This window comes from Procambarus clarkii, chromosome 43 (assembly GCF_040958095.1).
Source record: "Procambarus clarkii isolate CNS0578487 chromosome 43, FALCON_Pclarkii_2.0, whole genome shotgun sequence".
Taxonomy (NCBI): Eukaryota; Metazoa; Arthropoda; class Malacostraca; order Decapoda; family Cambaridae; genus Procambarus; species Procambarus clarkii.
This window is the reverse complement of record NC_091192.1, coordinates 6,710,020-6,730,099: the sequence shown is the minus strand read 5'-3', so window position 1 is coordinate 6,730,099 and position 20,080 is coordinate 6,710,020. Positions and strand designations below refer to the sequence as shown.

The window sequence follows — 20,080 nt, the reverse complement described above, 5'->3', positions numbered from 1 at the left end:
ATGCAAGCAAAGGGTAAAATGCCAGTAGATAAAACTTTATTCAAACGCAAGGACAATACTTTCATAATTTTGTGGAAAGATAAACGAATTGTTTCACTCATAACAAATTGCCACAATGCAGAAACACAACGAGGTTCAACGCAGAAAACGAGTACGGAATCGTGATGGAACAGCTTCAGTGCAGCAGGTAACTGTCAACAAGCCGAATGCAATCTGTGACTACAATACAAACATGAAAGGTGTTGGTCAAACACTTTGACCAAATGATCAAATATTATCACTTCACAAGGAAAACACACAAATGGACAAAGAAAATTACCTTTTATTTTGTCCAAATGGCTATCTACAATGCTTTTGTGATGTACAACTACTACACAACAGATAGAAGGAAACTGACATTACTCCATTTCCATGAACAAGTCATCGCTGCACTATTATTCTATAAGTCTAGTAACTGGCCTGAGGAAGATGATGACATCCCACATGCTGCTGATGTCAATGCCACTGGAGCCAATGTTGCAACACTAGGACCATCAACACCCAGACCTCCAACAGCAGGACCTTCAGGTGTGAGACGCCCCCTATTCACTTCACCTGTACCTGCAGACTTACCTTCATCGTCTGAGTCAGAAGACGAGGCTGTGATTATCACTAGTGGTGCTTCTGCTGCAACAAGACCCCGTATTGTGGATAATCCAGACCGCCTCAAAAGAAACTTGTCCCATACCCAAGTAAAGATACAGAAGCGTCTGAGGTGTCGTGTGTGCAAATTGTCGGGTAAAAGGAAGGACACACACTAAGTGCAAGACGTGTGATGTGGCATTGTGTCCTGCACCATGCTACAGCAAATACCATCAAAAGAAAAAATTCTGGGCCGATACGCAGTAATGCTTGCCCACCATCCACTCCACCTATACAAAACATGGGTTGACCCTGCAAGAAACATTTTCCAGGAGCAGGTGGAGCGGATAAAACAAATGTTCAACCCATGTCATGTTCAACACACAACACTGAGGTGTTAAGTACAAAATTTGTTATTATTTTTTATTTTTTTTTTTCATACTTTCCCGTATTGTACAGGCAATGTTGTTCTTCAATTGGCCCTTATATGCACATATCCATCTAAAGAATTCTATTAGGAACATTTTCATACCTAAATGAGCGCTGTAACACGAAAATAGAGATTACCACCAGGAAATAATACAAGACATTTGTGGGTGGGAATTGGGAGTGTAGCTGGAAGACGTCTGAGTGCTCACTCACGGCTAACGCGTGGCCCGTCTTCAACTTGTCGGCGGTTGGAGCGTGACCAGGTTTTATATTTTATATGCTAATGTTCCTCTAGAGAATTCTATTGCAAACCCATTGAGACCAAAATGAAAGACCTAGGACAAAAATTGAGGTGACCAGAGTGAAAATAGTGAAAACATTTTATCGCGTTTGCGCGCTCCTGGGTAACTCGTTCGCACTTTCTCTGTTTGCTGTGGGTAATTAGCCGGTCTTTTGGAGTTTATATGCATTTAGTGCTGTAGAGAATTCTATTGCGAACACAATGATACCAAATTTAATCTCGTAGAACGAGAATTGAGGTGACAAAGTTGAAGAGAGTATACACTTTTCAGAATTAACCCGCACTCCCATGAAACGCTGGGACCCAAATCGCACAGTTGAGGGGTGGCACGCGGGGCACGCCAAAGTGTTAATAACACTGTGATGCATCACTTCAAATACTGTGGAACCTCGAGTGACAAGCACCTCGTCTACGAGCATTTCGAATACCGAGCGCACCACTCGGCGAAAATTTGTCTCGATTGACGAGCTTTCGTATGATTAACAAGAAAAGCACATGGTGCTTCCTAGTATTACCGTTGGTTCTCGCAAATTCTCTGACACCTCCGACGATGCAAATAACTTTTTTTGTTTTAAGCTTATGTTTAACTTACTTTTTTTAAATAACTTTTAAAAAAGTTATTAACCAAATCTTTTTTTTTTTGTTTTTTGTTTTAAAGATGCTAATGATGCTGGGATGTAAAGGGGTGACTGCTGTAATGTTGCAGAACATCAATTTTTGTTTTTTAGACAAAATTAGAAACAAAAAATGAAAGAATTTGAAAAAAAATGTCAAAGGTTCGTTCAGTTATTGTCAGGTAAGCACCTCCATTATTAACACTTTCGCCCGGGCATGACGCAGCATTGCGTCATCCGTTTACTGGCGGTAATACCGGGGATGACGCAGCATTGCGTCATCCACTTTAAATAATCGCCAAAAATCAGGTTTTTATCAGATTTTTTTGGGACTGGTTTTAAAATGTGCGCCGATGTCTTCCCATTTTCTTTGTTGAGCCTCGTGGCCCTCAGGTGGCTTGGCACACGCCGTTGGCCCATTGTTTTCGCTCCGCTGTTGTGACCAATGTCGCCTCCCCTCACATCTCAAACGTGTGAACATTTCGTCTATTTTCCGTGGCTATATTTCTTACTGCGGCTTTACAAACTATCTACGCTTACTCCACGATGGATAGTGATCATGAACAAGGCCCTTCCAGGAAGAAAATTGCGAAAGAAAGGCTTGAAAAGGAAGGGAATTGGGAGTGTAGCTGGAAGGCGTCTGAGCGCTCACTCGCAGCTAACGCGCGGCCCGTCTTCAACTCGTCGGCGGTTGGAGCGTGACCAGGTTTTTTATTTTACATGCTAATGTTCCTCTAGAGAATTCTATTGTGAACCCATTGAGACCAAAATGAAAGACCTAGGACAAAAATTGAGGTGACCAGAGTGAAAATAGTGAAAACATTTTATCGCGTTTGTGCGCTCCTGGGTAACTCATTCGCACTTTCTCTGTTTGCTGCGGGTAATTAACCGGGCTTTTGGAGTTTATATGCATTTAGTGCTGTAGAGAATTCTATTGCGAACACAATGATACCAAATTTAATCTCGTAGGACGAGAATTAAGGTGACAAAGTTGAAGAGCGTATACACTTTTCAGAATTTACGCGCGCTCCCGTGACACCCTGGGTCCCATATCGCACAGTTGAAGGGTGGCTCGCGGGGTATGCCAAAGTGTTAATAAAAAATATGACAAATACAAAACAAATTGAACAAATTTGAAAACAAGAAAAAATGTCATAATGGAGCATCCTACCTGACAAACACTAAATGATCCTTTATGACATTTCTCCTTTTTTCAAATTTGTTCTATTTTTTCTTCTTTTTTTATACAAAATTAGAGCAGGCTACCTTACATACACTGAACCTTTTTCTATAAAAAATGAAAAATAAAAAAAAATGTATAAATCAGAGAAAAGACAAAATGTCATAAAGGTTTGTTCAGTGTATGTCAAGTAGGCTGCTCCATTTTCTTAAAAAGAAATGAAAAAATAAAATTGAACAAATTTGAAGAAAAATGTTATAAAGGTTTGTTCACCTGTCAGGTAGGCTGCTCCAATATTAATTAACACTTTCGCACTCTTGGCGCTCAAAAAAAAATAATACCCTAGATGCTTTCGGCGCTCCGCGCGCCTACGCGGTAAGACCGAAAAAGTGTACACTCTTTTTACTGTCCTGATAATAATTGAAGGCGCACGTATTTAAATTTGGTATCACTGTGTTCGCAATAAAATTGTCTATAAGAACATATCTATAAAATGCCGCCAAACCATAAGGACTATCAACACCAAATAAAAAACTATTCAGATCACTCGCCAAGAGCGCCAAACAGCAACAAAATGTTTCCACTCTCTTAATGGTTGCGAAGCCTACAGTTGTCCTACATCGCTAATTGTGGTATCATTGGAATCGCAATAAAATTCTCTACACGGACATATGCATATAAATATAGATTCAATGTCGTAGCCCACCCAAAACAGTGTGGGAAGTGGCCGAAGTGTTACCCGCGGCAGCATATCGGCGAAACTCGCTTTGAAAAGTGTATATTCAATTCACTGTCCTGACATTATTTGTCGATGTATGTATTTCATTTTTGTACCAATGTGCTCGCAATAGAATGTTCTATAAGAACATAATTATTAAAGGTCACATAAGGATGCGTTCGACCGGCAACATATATAAAAACTACGTCGATTACACTCGTCGTGTCAATAATACAATTGTTTTACCACGATGATTCACTGCCACGTTGTTTTCTTTTATAAGCTGTTCGGCTATTAGAGAAAACGTAAATTTCATGGCAAACATTTGTATACTATTCCCAAGTTGATCGGATAATAAATGGATTTTATACAAATATTTTTTCGATGGACTACAGGCGTAGTCTGTTATGCGGAAACGTAAGAAAATACGGTGACGACTCATGGATAATCTAAAGTGCGAAAGTGTTAAAAAAATTCAATATCATATTGATGTTTTTCAGTGGTAGAATGGATTAATTTTATTTCCATTATTTTAAACGGGGAAATTCGTTTTGAAAGACGAGTGTTTCACATGACGAGCTAGGTGCCGGAACAGATTAAATTCGTTAATCGAGGTTCCACTGTATTCAAAAAATTTTAAAAAAGAAAGTGTCTAAAAAGATTTGTTCAGTGAATGTCACGTAGGCTGCCACATTTTCTATAAAATATAAAAAAAAAAATAAAATGAAACAAAAAAAAAATAAAAAAAATTGAAAAGACAAAAAATGTCTAAAAGGTTCATTCAGTGGATGTCAAGTAGGCTGCTCCATTTTCTATAAAATAAAATTAAAAAAAATAAAAAATAAAAAAATTTAAAAAATTTGAAAAGAAAAACAATCACTTCCTGATGTTATAATGGAAGGGGGACTCTCCTTCCAAACACTAACACCTCTCCTCCTCCTCCTCCTCCTCCTCCTCCTCCTCCTCCTCAGTCTTTCATAAAGGTAAGCAATAAACTTCTACATACTTTAGTACTAAAGATTTGGGTGAATTAGGTATAAAATTTACTTTAAAGTTAATTGTTTTGGGAGTGTGGAATTGATTAATTCAATTCCCATTATTTCTTATGGGAAAATTCGTTTCGACTTACGATACATCTCTGGGAAAGGATTACCATCGTAAATGGAGGCCACGCTGTACATGAATACTTCATTTTGACTACAGAATATGATAAGAGCGATGTGTACATGTGATGATGTCAACAACTGAAATGGTAAAATTTTCTCAGTTAAGTTGGTGAAAAGCAGACAGTGAGTGAAGCATTGAGGCAGCAGCAGCAGTGGCGCCAGACACGTGTTGCCAGTCAGCTGATCCCCCAGACCAGCCCAACCTTGTGGTGGACACGTCACTGTACTCTCACCACCTGCCTTCCCTGATGCTCACCACAATCGCAATCTGCCTCTCCTGACAACTTCACCATTGACACCACCTGCCTTCCGTGACACCACTATCAATACCTACCTACCCTCATAACTGACACCACATGCCTCTCCTGACACCATTAACACTACCTGCTTTCCCTGACAATTTCCATCACAGACACCACCTGCCTTCAATGACAACTTCCACCACTGACACCACCTGCCTCCCCTGACAACTTCCACCACTGACACCACCTGCCTCCCCTGACAACTTCCACCACTGACACCACCTGCCTTCAATGACAACTTCCACCACTGACACCATCTGCCTCCCATGACAACAACTTCCACTATTGACACCACCTGCTTCCCTGACATGAATTTTATCATCCTTCAACCCCCTTCTCCATGGAAACAATTCCACCACTTCGACACCAAAATAACTATGCTGCTTGTCCCCCCCCCCCAGCCAAACATTTGCTTGGGGAAGTAAAATAAAACACTATACAGTACAACTGTTTACATTTTGGTGAATCGTAGTTGATGACAGCCACCTTCGACGCTTGGTCTTGGCGACTGCTTGAATGAACAATCCTCGCTTAATCGAACATTTGTATGTTCTACTGAACATTTAGTTCAGAATGCCATTTATTTGGACCATCCAGGAATTCATAAGAGCAGGGTTCGTTAAAGTGAGGATGCACTGTATTTATACTCGTATATAAGTACATTCTTACATTTTCTAAGTTATACATAATGAACACCATTTTTGACACTTCAATACAACCTGATAGCATGAAAAACTAAATAAAGTGAGACACCATGAAAATAAATCAACAAAGTTATTCCCATGCAGCACCTCACCCAATTTTTACCAAAAAACTCATCTTCCCCAGGCCACTACTGCTAAACTATAAGAGGTGGAGACTTTTTACGTGAATTCTCATGCTTCCTGAATGCTAATTAACAATTTCAAAATAAACAGGGAGCTGGTCGGCCGAGCTGACAGCACACTGGACTTGTGATCCTGTGGTCCTGCGTTCAATACCAGGCGCCGGCGAGAAACAATGGGCAGAATTTCTTTCACCCTATGCCCCTGTTACCTAGCAGTAAAATAGGTACCTGGGTGTTAGTCAGCTGTCACGGGCTGCTTCCTGGGGGTGGAGGCCCGGTCGAGGACCGGGCCGCGGGGACACTAAAGCCCCGAAATCATCTCAAGATCTCAAGATAAACAATAATTTCTTCAGAACAACTTTTTGTATGCACCAGGGGGTTGTTTGCTATTAACAGATGTACAGCCCAAGGGTTTATCAGGTCTTTCAATGGGCCACAGATAATAACATGATGTTTAATGAGGATCAGGTCTTTCAATGGGCCACAGATAACAACATGATGTTTAACCCTTAACATGCTAGGGGTATAATATCCTTTCTTCCCCACAGGCGCATGTAATTTTGAAAAAAAAAAATTATTTTTTCTTCCTAACCTGTTAATTTGTGTTCACTGATCACGGGAAAAATAATAAAAAAAAATCGTAAGTGGCATATATTGCCCACTATAGGGCGGGGAAGTGTGGCAAAAATCAGGCGCTGACTGAGCGTGCGTCCCAGGCGGTTTGTTGATCGCCAGCTGTCAGGCCAGAGTTTCCACAAAGAGATAATTACCTAATTATTTCAATGTCTCTGATTGATTTTTCATAGTTTTTTGCTGTAATATTATTCAATAGTGTGTAGTGTGATATATTTATATAATAAAATGAGTGAATCATCGCTGTACTTAAAAATATGGTGTGCATATTGTTGATTCAATTATGTTCATCAAACAGTGAACAAATACTTTGTCGGTTATTACACTATATACACAGGTTATATATAAGTATCTGCATGTTTTGTTCACCATGACAAACCACTAAGTTGGTATGCTGAGTGGCAGTGGCAGGCAGTGAATGGCTGCCACTGGCTGCCACTCCCTCCCTCACCTCACCTCACCTGACTTGCCACCATTCTCCACCCACCATACTGTTTTTGCTTTTATATACAGACGTTATATATAAGTATTTACATGTTTTGTTCACCATAACTGTACATCTAAGCTTGTATGGTGAGTAAAGGCACAGAGACGTAGCTACTCATACAGTCAGCTGGTGGCGGCCGCCCTCAAGGCCAGACGCACTAATATTTCTCCTCCAACAATACTATTTGTGGTGTTATTATGCTATATACACACATTATATATAAATATCTACCTGTTTTATTCACCATACTTGTACAAGTAAACTGGTATGGTGTCCAAAGACCATCATGGTCATCAGTAAACAACATGATAAGTCCTGCAGACGACGCTCCACCCTCACCAAAATGGCGGCTCCCAACCTCCTACTCTCGCTGTTATCTCACACTATACACACGTTATATATAAGTACTGTACCTACATTTGTGTTCACCATAGCGAACCACTAAGCTGGTATGGTGAGTGCAGTCAATAAAAGGTGGCCACACACACTCAAAAGACAACGCCACCATCCTCCCTCCCACAGCATTACTCCTCCCTCCATGGCGCACAGCGCCAAATATCACCACAATCCTGCTATTATCAGAACCCTGGTCTGTTTTATCACAGTCAGGGGTCTTCTGTAATAATATCATCGCTACATAATAGCATGAACAAGTATATTATGGCATTTTTAGGCGATGCTGTGGTCACAAGCTGAACAGCAGTGCTGTGAGCTCATGCTGCGAGCGTCAGGCTTGGTAGCTGACTCAATACTGAGGCCCCTAACACCCGGGAGTTTGGCCCACGATTTTTTTTAAAAATGGCGTCTGTTTACAAGAGCCCTGATGAAGGTGTGGTGAACCCCGTGTATCCGCGGGCCGTTTAAATCTTGCGTAGTACTCCAAAGCATCACATGATGCGATGCGCAATTTACTGCAAGTCGGTCAAAGCATCATATGATGCGATGCGCAATTGAAGGGTTAAACAACTTTTACAAATCGGGTAATACGCCATCTTACGATTACAACTCCCTTGTTGAATGCCATATCTTTTGACACAGACCCACCCCCTCAGGGCTCGAGCTCCACCACACTCGTAGAACCAAATACAGTGGCACCTCAACTTACGATTGCCCCGACTTACGATAATTTCGAGTTACGTTGTAAATTTCATCGAAAAATATGACTCGACTTACAATAGTGTCGTCAACTAATGATATTTGTTGTTACACGTTTGGGTCGACTGAGTGCGTGGTTCCCGGTCACGCGGACCAACCTGCCTCAGTTTACTAGAGCTGCCCACTTAGTGACAATCAGGCCTATAAGAAATTCTGTTTTTTTTTTTTTTGGTGATTTTTTGCTTTTTGAACATAAAACTGATTATTATATATCATGCATGGGTCCCAGAAAGTCAGTGGTAAGGTTCAACCTAAGAAAATAGTTGTGAGTTGAGGCAGTAGAGGATGTCCCTTCCTCATTAAGAAAATGTGTGAAGTATGGGAAGAACTGCAAAGTTTTGTTGAAAAAAAACTCACCCAGACAAAGCTGTAGCAGGCCATTGCATTGACCTTTTAAATGACAATGGGATGTCTTATTATAGACAAGTGTTAAAATGTAGGGAAAAACAAGCATTTTTAACAGATTCTTGGTAACACAAGCAAGCAGTGAGCCACAAGCAGGTCCTAGTGGTATGCAGACAAAACATGCCAGAGAGTGTATCCCAGAAAAGTCATCACTGCCTGATGTTATAATGGAAGGGGACTCCCCTTCCAAACAATAACACCTCTCCTTCCCCCCTCCTCACCATCTTCCATATGCCATCAAGAGTCCTACATTAAGGTAAGATAAACATTTGTACTGTATTGTAGTTAGAAAACAAAATTGTATTCATTATAAAATGTATTTGTAAGTTAATATTTTGGAGGGTGGGGAACGGATTAATTCAATTCCCTGTATTTCTTATGGGAAAAATCGCCTTCGACTTGCGATCCATCTCTGGAAACGGATTACCATCGTAAGTCGAGGCCCCATTGTACTTGGGGACATTCAAACTTGCCACCAAGCGATGGAAATGCCTCTGCTATCTCTGGAGGTGCTGTTGCAAGCAGTCAGGGCAGACATGTCTCCACCTTGTGGTACCTATGGGTTGCGTAGTTCCCATTTTATGCGACAGGGGCATACTTCAATTAAGAGGTCATCTCATTCCACTCGTTGTCCAGTTCGACGGTTGTCGGCTAGCTCCCAGAATTCTGATTCTGACGACTCCATTTCCCCTAGCCGTTGGACCGGCCATGGCCGATGGGGTAACTCATTCCACCCACCACCTCGGGAGTTGGATTATGATGGTAAATCCAATTGGACTCTGTTCTATCACCGTTTAACATTCTTTGCAGCAGAAAAAGACTGGAGCGGCACTACTTCCCTGACAAATTTGGGGTGGTGTTTTAAAGGAAAAGCCAGCGATTTTTACAACCTGATACTCAACCAAGAATCATCAATTGATTATGCTCGAATGATGCATAAGCTTGTAAAGCGGTTTGGGGACAGGGAGGTCTTGGATGTGGCCATGATGAAATTTACTCAGGCTCATCAGGAACCCGGTGAGGAAATTGTTGAATGGGCTGATAGAGTTCAGCATCTGGCTCATCACGCCTACAGGCATCTAGAAAGGGGGAAGGAAGAGCAGATGGCAATCATGAGATTTGGCCAGGGGTTGTTGGATAAGCACTTAGCGTAATATATTTCCAATGCTAACATTTCATCCATGGAAAAGACTGTTGATCGGGCTCAGACTTTTCAGCACAACTCTGCTGCTATTCACGGGTCAGCAGGTTCATCCTCATATGGCTCCCATCAGAGGATACCCCAAGGCACAGCAGTGTGGATGCTGTGGGTAGGCCTTCGCGATACGAACAACCATCCCGGAGTGGTGTTGCTTTTCGCCTCCATTCACGGACGCCCACAAAATCTCCAGATTCACCACCGGCCGCTAGCCTATCAGGCCATAGTAACGGGGCTCCCCGGCAAACACATACTGCATCAGGTTCTCCCTCTTGCTGGCATAGATATAAAACTAGACAAATTTGCAGGTATGTATACAAAGTTAGATGAAGTGGTTTCGGGAATCTCAGGGGTTCGCCACAAATTGGACGATGTGTGTGAGGGTTTGAGGCGTCTTACTATGTCACCACGTGATCGTCGCACCCCATCACCTAGGCGGAGTAGTGATTGTTACCTCTGTGGGGAAAAGGGTCACTTTGCTCACGACTGCCAAAGATCCAAGGGTGACTAGGACGAAGGCCGCAAACAGGGGAAACATGCCGACAATAAGCTTCATGTCTCATTCAACAAGAACAATTCGTCTTTAACCCTTAAGCTGCTAGAGGGTCCTGAGGAGATTTACGCCCCTGTGCACAAGAAAATAAAATTCTAACAAAAATTTTGTCTTCTAAAAATGTTAATTTGTGTTCCCTGAGCACGGAAAAAATACAAAAAAAATTGTAGGTGACATATTTTGGTCGCAATAGGCCAAGGAAGTCTGGCAAAATGTGGGTGTTGACAGAGTAGTCGTCAGAGGCAGTCAGTGTCACCCAAGCTGACAGGTGGAAGTTGCCACAAAGATACTATTACCTAATTATTTCAATGTCTCTGATTGATTTTTTCTTAGTTTTTTGCAGTAATATTATTCATTAGTGTGTAGTGTGATAGATTTATATAATAAAATGTGTGAATCATCGCTAAACTCAAATGTATGGTGTTCATATTAGTGATTCAATTATTATGTTCATAAAACAATAAACAAATAGTTTTGCAGTTATTACACTATATACACACATTATATATAAGTATCTACATGTTTTGTTCACTACAACTGAACAACTAAGCTCATATAGTTAGTTCAGGCACTAAGAGAGACGTCGCTACACACACACAAAAAGAGTGCTGGGAAGACGGGACACCACGAGCGTAGCTCTCATCCTGTAACTACACTTAGGTAATTACACTTAGGTAATTACACACACAGCTGGCGGCTGCCTCCCTCACTCATTCAAGGTCAGGCGCACTAAAATTTCTCCCCCAACAATACTGTATGTGGTGTTATTTCACTATATACATACATTATATATAAGTATCTACATGCTGTATGCACCGTAACTGTACACCTAAGCTTGTAGGGCACCCAAACAACATAGTGGCCACCCTCTACACAGCTACACAAGTCATGCAGACGACCCCATCTCTGTCACCCAAATGGCTCCTCCCAACATAATCCTTTTGCTGTTATTAAACTAATACCCACCTTATATATAAGTATCTACATTTGTGTTCAATAGAGAACCACTGAGCTGGTATGGTGAATGCAGACAATAACAGGTGGCCACACAGTCATTAAACAACGCTATCTCCCTCCCTCCCTCAGCATTACTCCTCTCACACAGCGCTAATTATCACAACCTTGCTATTATCACAATCCTGGTCATTTTTATTACAGTCAGGGGTCATCGCTAAATAATAGCAGTTACATATATATTTTGACATTTTTAGGCGATGCTGTGGTCACAAGCTGAACAGCAATGTTGTTAGTTCATGCTGCGTGCGCCAGCCTTGGTTGCTCCCACAGTACTGTGACTCTTGCACCGGAGAATATTGCCAACGATTTTTTTTTAAACATGGCGTCTGTTTACAAGATCCCTGAGGAAGCTGATGTGAACCTCTTGTGTATTCGCAGGCCATTTGAATTGTGCCTGGCACCCTATGGCGTAAATATACACCAAGCGCACGGGGGATATGTTACTCATGGCATATATATATATGCCATGTATATATGACATGTTACTCATGGTATATATATATGCCATGCACAGTTTAAGGGTTAAACGTGGACGAGTCAACTCAATAGGCCTAGATCCAACTCATTATTTACCAGGCCAGCAGTGTGTGGCTGCACCACATTCAATGATGCCAGGACCTTCTCAAGGGTTCAAAACTAATACCCTCCAAATATCCTCACGGGGCATCCACCAGGAAGATAGGCAGCCCCATCAAACATTTTCTGACAGGGTGGCTGACATTTCAGCACCGGCCAACACAGGGAACATTGGCGGAAGTAAAATTAAGGTGTCCTAAGGCAAGGTAGAATTTTATCAGCAGGAGGGGGGTTAAGTTTAAATTTCGAGCAAGTAGGTGATGAAGAAGAGTTCTCTCAAGCAGAGAGTAGTTGTTCTTCTAGGGAGGATGAGGTAAACAAAGCTCGTACACCCTCGGACACTGATGAGCAAGAAACGGAGGAACAGGAACAAATAACTATTAGGCAACTAAGATCTGGTTCCATGTTCTGGATCCCGATTCAGGTGGGGAACGTAACTGTAAGAGCAATAGTTGATACCTAGTTATCTTGAGGTTATCTTGAGATGATTTCGGGGCTTTTTAGTGTCCCCGCGGCCCGGTCCTCGACCAGGCCTCCACCCCCAGGAAGCAGCTGACAGCTGACTAACACCCAGGTACCTATTTACTGCTAGGTAACAGGGGCATAGGGTGAAAGAAACTCTGCCCATTGTTTCTCGCCGGCGCCTGGGATCGAACCCGGTACCACAGGATTACAAGTCCAGCGTGCTGTCCGCTCGGCCGACCGGCTCCCGATACAGCTGCAGAAGTCAATTATTTCTCAGGAGGTTTACCAAAAGCTAATATCCCCACCACAGGAAAATCCCCAAAGCAAATAAATCACTCTTAACACAGCCGGGAAATGTATGTGCATTCCTGGAACGCTGGTAGATCCTAATTGCAGGGCGGATATTTGAAGTAAGCGTGTACGTGGCCCCAATTGAAGATAACATGTTATGGGGCTGGATTTTATGAAAAGACTGACCCGCAAGATAACGTAAGTTTTTAAGGGTCGACAGATGTTAATCTTCTTGTTTGAGGAGCTGTTCACTTGAGACAGTTAAGCAAATCCCAGTTGTATCTGGGTACAAGTGACAGGATGAACAACCCAGCAGGTTTTCTTCCTGTTGGGGAGTATTGTACATGCTGCTATGGCAGTATGTCCACACACAAGATTGGGGGCTGCCCAATAAACTCACCCCTCGTGGCAAAATTTAAATTTACAGGATGTCAGCATAGCCCCTAGCAAAATCTCATATGATATTACAGGGGTAATATGTTACATCCTACGCAGTTGGGAGGGGAAGGCGCATTTAACTCTAGCCTCGACCCTTGCATATCTAAAGTGGCAGTGTTTCAATACACTGTCATCCCACTGCGTTCGGTTGCAAAAGTTAAATGTGAACTGGACAGTAATATGCCCCAATGTGTAGTGGAGCTCTTGGACGATGGAAAAGTGCCAGTGATTCACACGCTCCATCAGAAGGAGAAAACCTTGAGGATATATGTACTCAATGTGACAGAGCAGAATATCACATTAAAGAGACAAATGCATGTGGCCAATGCAGAGGCGGCATGGAAAGTTTTACCTGGGTCTGATCCAGTTGTGGCTGTAAGGTCGGTAGGGAGGATACCAATGGAAACCCAATTTATGGTACAGTGTGATGTGCGCGCAGAGTGGTTTCACGGGAGCTGTGTGGGAGCAACTGTTGCGAATGTACGTTCCAAGCCAGATTATGTATGTCCACAGTGTAGAGACCCAAGCCGGAAATAGTTAGATACATGTACCCTTTACTGTAATGGCACTGCTCCTTACAGACCCCCATGCCAGCAGCACGATGTCCACCAAAGGATCCTCAGAGACTTCTCAGACTATGCGTCTGAGCATAACAAGATGGGGCCTGAAGAAGTTCCTTCAAAAAGCCACAAGGATGGCCGTCTCCTCAGGTTTTTTGGACTATGAGTCTAAGGGTAAGAAGATGGGGCCAGGAGAGGGAGCCGGTTGGCCGAGCGAACAGCACGCTGGACTTGTGATCCTGTGGTCCTGGGTTCGATCCCAGGCGCCGGCGAGAAACAATGGGTAGAGTTTATTTCACCCTATGCCCCTGTTACCTAGCAGTAAAATAGGTACCTGGGTGTTAGTCAGCTGTCACGGGCTGCTTCCTGGGGGGTGGAGGCCTGGTCGAGGACCGGGCCACGGGGACACTAAAAAGCCCCGAAATCATTTCAAGATAACCTCACGATAACCTCAAGAGGTCCCTTCAGAGACCAAAGGGATGGTCATTTCAACATTTTTCGGACAATCAGTCCAAACTCAGTTTAATGGGAACTGCAGGGGATGTAGCACCAGTATTCACAAGGGTCGTGGAAACGGAAGTCCTAACAGAATCAGATTTTAGCTGGGAAACAAGTTACCCAGCGAGCCTGAATGCTGGGGAGGGCCCCGAGGGTCTCCACAAGATCCTTTAGGTAACCTCTTCCTGGGAAAGTGGCCTTTTTCGACAGCTACTTCAGGGTCAATGATGCCCTACTTAAAGGTGGATTAATGTCCGGGGAAGACATTCTCTTGCCAAACTATGCAGTCAAGAAAATCCTTCTTCAAATAAAGGATCTTCACCCGGTGCCTCGTCACCACCTTTTGGGAGGAATTATGGCATATGTGGACCCTAGAAAATATCCACAAAGGTATGAAACTCAATTGGGATGGGCAATATCCCTGGGTGTCCACCCTAGTGAGGATGGATATTCAGGTGCAGAAAACCTGGCATCTTTGGCCAAACAACTGGACAAAAACCCTACATTACCATTGGGACCCATCAGCCTGGACTAGGGGCCGATGGGTTCAATGGCGAGAGATGAACAAAAGAGATGAGATTTCGTTTTGCCCGAAATGCTATGCGTACTAGTGGCTTTAGGTATTGTATGTACTATCTCTATCTTTAAATCCAACATTATGTATGCAACTCATTGCATGTACCTTTACCTGAATAAAAAATCTAAAATCTAAATCTAAATGAACAAAGGGGCATATTCAGGAAGATGCTCCTATACGCATCCATCTGCCGCCCATTGATCATTTCCCTACGCTCAGCTGTGGGGGAAGAATTGGACTTAATATATTTCACAGCACCGAAGGATATCCAGGAACACTGGCTCAGCACAGCCAATGCATGATTGAGCATTTACGGGAGCAACTCCATGGTCCGAAATTAGATCCGCTTCTTTCCACCTATTTTAGTGTGGTAGTGCGGGAGAGGCCACAAAACCAGCAGGTGGGAACACTAAAGCAAGTCCTCAGAGTGACTGCTATTGGAATCTGCTACACCAGTGACATCTGGTGCAGGGAAAATTACCCTTCTTTCCCCTGTTTATATAGAAGAAATAGGAGCATGTGTGGCAGCATAGCTAGACATGGACATTGAACTCTTGGCCAGGATCATTACCCACAATGGCCATAGGTTCTTCAATCTTGTGTAAACCATCAGAAAAAAAAAATACTAGTGTAGTGAAGTGTAAGTGTGTATATTATAAACAATATGCAAGTGTGAATGTGCAAAGTATGAATAATGGAAAATGACATTTAATTTAGTATATTCAAAGATGAAGTGTTCTCACAAATATCCATATATAAGTGATAGGGATCAAAGAAATAATTGCACAACATACGGGTATTAACTAGAATTTTGTAATTGCATTAATAATTTAAGCACTATCTAGGTTTTTTGCAAGAGGTAAATGAACATTAATATATCAGTTTGTAAACCATAACCGTATATATAAAAACCAACCACAGTATATTTTCTTTTAGTAAAACCAGAAACATTCTCTTCTGTTGCTATATACTGTAGACACTCGATTATCCGGGATTCGAACATCTGGAAAACGCCCTTAAACGGCCAAAATCGTGACCAAATAAAGTTCTCAATATCTGGCCAAAATGTCCATGGGAGCCGGATAAAAGCTGGTTTAGCTGGATAAAAAATTGGAGCCAGTTAATTTGCTGCCGATGTTACACTATCCGGACAGTCAGCCGGATAAGCATTGAATTATCTGGATATGTAAGCCATTGGGCATGACGTACCGTATTAATCCCGTCTGGCTGTGGCTCAAGGCGCATGGTGGAGGAGGGGGTGGGGTGGGTGGGTGGTGTTGGGAGGGTGGGAGGTAAACGTCGGGAGGGACCACCTTGGTACAGGAATTACCATTAATTTTAGAACAATTCATCATAGCCAAAAACAAAAGAAATACTAGTAATTATGTAATAACAAATATATAAGTTTCCTAAAAAAATGTGCACAGGCTGAAGTTTCCTTCAAAAATATTGTGAGTTTTTCCTCCTGGCGGCCTACGTAACGTGCTATAGCCGCCCCAAGTGGACCCGTCCAACACTGGTCAACCCATGTGCTCCCGTCCCTCGTGTTATACCACAGTGTTGCGCCTTTAGTGAAATATTTTTTTAAAAAGTTTTTTATTTTCATAGTAACTTTGAACATTTTTGGCCAAGACCATGTCTGGTAGCAGCATCAATCGATCCGGAGGTGTTAAGAAAAAGAAAGTTGTCCTAACAATTAAAGACAAGTTACGTGTTATACACCTCAACCAGTGAGGCATCACAGGCAAGCCAAATGCCTTCAACAAGACAGGCTTCACAGGCAAGCCAAGCGTCTTCAACAAGTGAGGCGCAAGCAAGCGCCTTCAACAAGTGAGGCCTCACAGGCAACCCAAATGCCTTCAATCAGTGAAGCTTCAGCAGCTGGCAGTTAAAATTAACTTTGCTTAATGAACTGTACAGTAATTTTAAGTGTTAATTTTAGTGTTGTGTTAGTATAGGTTACGTAAATTGTTAACAATTCTTAACTTGAACATGTGTGGCATCAATCAAGAAGACAAACAACAAGGTAGGTTGAGATTTACAGTTGAATATTTAATAATTATATGTGGCAAGGCAATTTAAATTATGTTGTTTGTAGTATAAAAAGTTGGAAATGGTCACTTTTGGACTCAGAGGTGAAAAAGTACCATTATCTGGAACACGTGAATATCCGGCTGGGGGGTCATTCCCATATAGTCCGGATACTCGAGTGGAGACAGTATATTAGTCCAGCCTCAATGTGAAGCCGGAGGAGGGGTCTTTTCCAAAAAGACATACTGTACTAAATTTAGATTAAGTTTCTAATACACCCCTTGCTTTATAGGGACAGGGGGCAGTGTGGAGGGAACCACATTCAAAGTGCCCACGAGAGGGTATATCTCTTATCCTAGGTGCTCCTGACTGGTGGATGGCAGCCCTGCACCACCTACGCGCATGCCCGGAGGAGGTGGAGAGAGACAGAGAAGAACCACACCTGACTGCAGCTAGACCTGTTATTGACACTCCCTGGACTGTGGATATCCAGCCCCCCTTATTGGCCAGCTTTCTTGGACCTCGCCCATACTTGCCCCTGAGAAGCCATCGCATTGCTTCAGCCCACACCCACTAGACTTCAGCTTGAGGTTAGCACTTGTCATTATTATTGCACCCATTTGTGTGTGTGTCGGTTACCACGTGGTCGGTCGTCCCATGCCCCATAGGCGACCGCCTCCACACTACATAGCCTTCCCGGCTTGGTGCCTTCTTTTCATGTGTCACATGACTTAAGAACATAAGAACAAAGGTAACAGCAGAAGGCCTATTGGCTCATACAAGGCAGCTCCTATTTATAACCACCCAACCCAACTCATATACATGTCCAACCCACGTTTGAAACAGTCGAGGACCCCACCTCCACCACGTTACACGGTAATTGGTTACACAAATAAACAACCCTATTACCGAACCAGAATTTACCCAAATCTTTCCTAAATCTAAACTTATCTAATTTATACCCATTGTTTCGTGTTCTGTCTTGTGTTGATACTTTTAATACCCTATTAATATTCCTTTTGTTATGTCCATTCATCTACTTGTAAACCTCTATCATGTCACCCCTAACTTTTTGCCTTTCCGGTGAATGCAATTTAAGCTTTGTTAATCTCTCTTCATATGACAGGTTTCTAATTTGGGGAATTAACTTTGTCACCTACGCTGGACACATTCAAGTGAATTTATATCCATTCTATAGTACGGCGACCAAAAGTGAACTGCATAATCTAAATGGGGCTTAACCAGAGCAAGATATAGCTGAAGAACAACATCATGTGTCTTGTTACTAACTCTTTAATTAATAAATCCCAGCGTCCTATTTGCCTTTTTACTAATATTCATGCATTGATCCTTTGGTTTTAAATTCTTACTAATCATAACTCCCAGATCCCTTTCACAATCTGACTTCGCAATCTCAACACCATCTAGCTCATAAGAACAAGTCCATTAGGACTTAACAAATCCACAAGGGCAGTGACGAGGATTCAAACCTACGTCCGAGATCGTCCCAGACAGGGATGTTCATTTGATGCATCACTCTATTGTGATTTCTGTGTGTAGTGTAGTATAGTGTAATGTCCATTAGGACTTTCCTAATGGATCTAAACCTACCTAACTTTACACAACCAAACCAAACCCAACTCAACCTTATAACACCTAAGCTAACATATCCTAAACAATATATTTCCAGTTTACAATTAGAAATAAAAGTTACAAGATGGCTGTGTAGGATCTGCGCGAGTAGAATATTCAAGACGTTTTCATGGAGCAAAATATCACAAACTTTGTACAATGAATATATATAACCAAAAATTTATATACTTTTGTTAGATAAGAGGTTTAATTATTTAAAGATGGATTACAATAACTAAACCTAAGTTAGCTTTGCATAGATAAAAGATAAAATAGGTTAGGTTAAAATAGGACAGGATAGTATAGGATAGGTTTGATTTAAAAAAAAAAAAAAAAGGAGAAATAGTGCCACAGAATGACATAGCCTTTGGCCGTTGTTTAAGCCATCTGCGGGCAGACCCGTCACCAACACCAATGTACACAAGATGGTTTGCCAACATTTTAAAACTGAGCTAACCTTAGTAACCAAGCCACCAAACTCCTTTTCACACAACCGACCCAAAACATAGCCCAGCCCACGGCTTTAACAAGTGTTACCTGGGCACATTTCCTTTCACCTAATGCGCCTGTTCACCTAGCAGTGAGTAGGTATATAGGAGTTAATCAGCTTGTTGTAGGGATGTCAGTAATTCGACCCAGGGGAAGATGGGGGGGGGGGGAGGACCTCGATAAAAATACTAACGTGTATGAATACAATCAGGCTTCCTGTCCCCCGACACAGTGAATTATTATTATTAAATATTAATATGACCTTAGCCAAAAAATGTGTTGGCTTGTTAAGCGGGGCGAGAGACGTGTGGGTGTGAGGCGTCCTACACCGCCACTCACGCCTGACACAGGCGCCGCTGTGGCCTTCAGGTAACATGCAGACACTCACAGGAGTTACTGATATGAGGTGCTGCTGTGGTGGCGTCGCAGGAGCCGTCAGAGCTGGCCACAAGCGCCCACACTCACCGCCCTCCTCACCCCGACCACCCTCCTCTCACACCTCATAATGCCCTCACACCTCATCATGAACCTCTAACAAACCCCGGGGTCATACTCACCGTTAATAAGAATAATGTTGTAAATGTCAAATGCACAAAAGCGAGTCGAGTGTAAACATCATAACATCACAAACAAACGCTGTCAACTCCCACAATGCTCTGCGGCCAACACAGCCACAAGATGGGGAATGGCCAAATACTTCTAAAATGTCTTCTCTTCTCCATAAAAATACATAGAAAAATTAATTATAATATATTCAAGCAGGGAAGATGAATAGAGGACATTATTATTGTTCTGTGAGGAAAGAAATTATAAGTTTTCTGTAGATACATTTCTTACTTTAACATGGCCGACTGAACTAAAAACTAGAGATAACTTTTGCTTAGCAGCTATAATGTTCTTGATCTACACTGTGTAATA

General features: G+C 42.3%; 1 protein-coding gene across 4 annotated transcripts in view; it reads right to left on the bottom strand.

Annotated features, from left to right (window-relative positions):
• The window catches only part of LOC123755734 (uncharacterized), a 318,192-nt gene extending 298,349 nt beyond the window's left edge, over window positions 1–19,843 (bottom strand). For 3 of the 4 annotated variants that reach the window (XM_045738480.2, XM_069300013.1, XM_069300014.1), the window contains exon 1: window positions 19,720–19,843. The gene's annotated coding sequence lies outside the window, so the exon portion shown is untranslated. Of the gene's footprint in view, window positions 1–19,550; window positions 19,663–19,719 lie in introns of those variants that run through there. The other variant, XM_069300012.1, reaches the window with a different exon arrangement.
• Window positions 19,844–20,080: the final 237 nt, after the last annotated feature.